The sequence below is a fragment of the Cyanistes caeruleus genome, chromosome 3 (assembly GCF_971803275.1).
Source record: "Cyanistes caeruleus chromosome 3, bCyaCae1.hap1.1, whole genome shotgun sequence".
NCBI classification, from domain to species: domain Eukaryota; kingdom Metazoa; phylum Chordata; class Aves; order Passeriformes; family Paridae; genus Cyanistes; species Cyanistes caeruleus.
The window spans coordinates 43,234,749-43,238,540 of NC_141703.1; positions in this window are offsets into that span (position 1 = coordinate 43,234,749).

Consider the following 3,792-nt stretch of genomic DNA (forward strand, 5'->3'; position numbering starts at 1 on the left):
AACTTTCCGTTACATCCCGAAATCTTCCGCATCGCCAGGCCTTAAACTACAAGAGTTGAGTGGAGTTTTTTGGTTGTTTTTGTGGTTGGGTTTTTTTGACACTGTCTCTGACAGCATACTCATAGACAAGCTCAGGAAGCATGGATTGGATGAGTGGACAGTGCAATGGATTTAGAATTGGCTAAACAGCAGACCCTAGAGGGCTGCCATCAACAACATGGGGTCTAGCTAGAAGCCTGTCACTAGTGATGGCCCCCAGGGTGCCATGCTGGGTCCAGTATTGTTCAGTTTGTCCATCAGTGACTTGGATGAAGGGACAGATGCATCCTCCACAAATTCTATGATGACACAAAGCTGGGAGGAGTGTCTGATACCCCAGAGGGCTGTGCAGCCCTTCAGAAGGACCTCCACAGGCAGCAGAGATGGGCAGAGGAGAACCATCTGAAATTCAGCAAAGGCAAATGCAAGGTCCTGCACCTGGAGAAGAATGACCCCATGCACTAGCACAGGCTGGGGGCTGACCTGCTAGAAGAGAGCTCTGCAGAGAAGGATCTAGGGGTGCTGGTGGAAAACAAGCTGTACATGAGCCAGCAGTGTCCAAGAAGGACAGTGATGTCCTGGGGTACGTTAGAAAGAGCACCGCCAGCTGGATGAGGGAGGTGATCCTGCCACCCTCTTCAGCCCTGATGAGGCCTCATCTGGAATGCTATGTCCATTTCAGGGCTCCTCAGTATAAGAGACACATGGAACTCCTGTAGCAGGAGTGGTAGAGGGCTGTCATGATTATCAGGGGCTGGAATATAAGAGGAAAGGCTGAGGGAGCTGGGCCTGTTTAGACTCAAAAAAGAAAAAAAAGGAAGGGTGACAAGAGGAGGTTTGCAGGCTCTTCTTGGTGGTGCCAAGCAATATGACAAGAGGCAATGGGCAGAAACTGATGCACAGGAAATTCCACCTGAACATGTATGGAAGTTATAGCTTTGGAACAGGCTGCAGGGAGCTGCAGAAAATGCAGGCCCATGGCCTCTCAGTCCTGCCTGAGAAGCTAGCTTGGGAATTCAAAGGAGGATTTCAAAACAATCCTCAGAGACAGAAAACAACTGCCAGGTGCTGTTTATCTGTCTTCTTGTTCTCCTTGCAGGAGAGAGTCAGGGGGGCAGTGTGCCCCTGACCAATGATAGTGATGTAGCACTTTGCTAACCAATAAGAGTTTCTTTTCTGTACCTTTCCACGTATCTGTCTATAAGACAGGCCTGAAGCAACAAACTAGGGAATTCTCCTGTTGAAACTCCCTTGAGGGTCCGTGTCGTTCTTTCTAGCCGTTCCCAATCGGAACGACAAACATGAGGAAGAACTTTACTGTGCAGGTGACCATGCACTGGAGCAGATTGTCCAGAGATATTCTGGATTCCCCCTTGTTGGAGTTATTCAAGAACATTCTGAGTGCAATTTTGTGACATGCTCTAGGATGACCCTGCTTGAGCAGACAGATTGTATCATATGACCCACTGTAGTCCCTTCCAGCCTGAGCTGTTCTGTGATTCTGTGCCTCCATGTGACACATGGTAGATAAAGAGTGTCATGGTTTAACCCAAGCCATGAGCCAAGCACAATGGAACCACTCACTCCCTCCCCTATCAGGGGAATAAGGGAGAGAACTGAAAGGCTAAAATCTAGAAAACCTATGGGTTGAGATAAGGAGAGTTTAGTAGGGAAAGCAAAAACCATGAACACAAGCAAAACAAAATAAGGAATTACTTTATTGCGTCCCATGAGCAGACAGGTGTTCAGGCACTTCCATGAGAGAAGAGCCCCATCACATGTAACCGTGAAGAGGGATCCACTCTAACTAAATGTAAATATTTTCTTCCTCTACAAATCAGAGAAATTCTTTTGTATTTCAGATCTTGTGAAAGCATTTTAGTAACAAATTAAACACGTCTTTCACATTTCTGTGGGTTTTCTATAGGTTATAAATATTAAAAAAATCTTCATACAAAAAAAAAAAGAAAGGCAGAGAAAAAGACAGGAGACATAGTGATGTCATTACATCACATTGTATTACACTGTATTTCATTTGTGTAAAGGCCTATATTCTAAAGAGGGACAAATTAATGGTTTTAAAAGTACCATTGCAATTTTCACTGGCAAGTTTATCAAAAGTAGTTTTTTGCTGTAGCATATAACTCCTATGGATATAATACTGAAGCTTTTTTAGTGGCCGTTTTTTCTAGAAGTCTTATTTCAAGATTAAAATTAAGTGCGCGAGAGAAAAAAAATAAATCTTGGATATATTTATTTGATCACTTAAAAAACATAGTATGTGACTGTTTATGAAAAGATATTCTGAGTAGAAAAAATTTGGATTTCTTTACCCTAAAAGGGATATTTTTTGTGTTTCGCAAGATGTAAGGTTAGGTATTTTATCTATAATTTCCTCTCTAATTCACCTCAGAATCTTGCAAGACATCCTATTGGAAATCTTACAGTGGTTTTCAGCCTGGTAACAAAACTTTTTATGCTTGGGGATTTTTAGTATTTATTACACATAGATACATAGATATATACATCTTTTTATCAGAAACATTGAATGTAATCAGAAAAGGAAACTGACCAGCTTTTATTTCATCTCAAGAACTGCGGTCTTGAGGAGTTGAAGAACCTGTCAGAGAAATGACCCTTTTCCATTTCACGGAGCATTATTATACAATTAATACAGTAATACTCAAGACCATTAGATTTTATAGTGCATTTCTACACTTTATTTTCTTCATTGTTTTTTGGATATCACATAATAAGAGCTTGGTCTGCAGAGAAATAAGGCACTTAAATCCTGATTAATTGTCCCTGTAGGCAGTTGCATATGAAAAAAAGACAAGATGTTAAATGGCAAATACCTTTTTTTATTCAGCTTATTCAGTCAAAGACCTTTTATTTTTACCATTAATCCTAAGCAGCTAAGGACTACATAAACTCTGTTGGGGATCCTGATTGAAGATAAGTGCATTCCAACAGTTACATAATTAAACCTTGAAGTGAGAAGACCTTATGATTTACCCATAATCTATTGTATGTGACTCACACTCAACTGCTAATTTTGATTCGTACTTGGGTACTTAATGCCCCCTCAGCATGAGTGCAAGAGTAGCTTAGGTAAGTAATTTAAGGCAATGTCAAATAGCAGGACTCTTACAAAAATCAAGTATTTCCTTGTACTGTGATCTTTTAACTCAGCATCTACAAAATTTCCCGTGTTTTTTTTTGTGGATCTACACCTCAGTTGTTCATGATTTGTAAATAAGTTAGTCAAATATCAGATAATTGAAATCTCTTTTTAATTATTGCAGGGCTTTTTTTGGTTTTTTTGTGTGGTTTTTGGGGGAGTTTTGTTTTTTGTTCTTTGGGTTTTTTTCAGCACAGGGATTGCTGCCACGCATGCAATAGGTAATCCAAGGTAACTAATTTTTCTCGTTTATGGCTTATGCTTCCTAAGTCTAAAAACCCAGAAACTTTATATAACTTATTTTGTTAGGGGCTCTGTTGCAAATGAAAACACCAAGTGGAAAGGGAATATTATTCCTACTGTAATATGCAGTAATGTATTCCCTAACTGTGGAATCTGCATTCAGATTCTGTGCAGCAGCATGTCCATATTGCATAATTTGTTTGTACTTGAGCTAACCTGAAGCCAAATGACACTGATTACCTCACATCCACACTGCTTAAGGCTAGCATTCCTCATAAGTTTTTCTCAGAGCCAACCAGCTGTTGGTAGTGACGTAACAATTAATAACT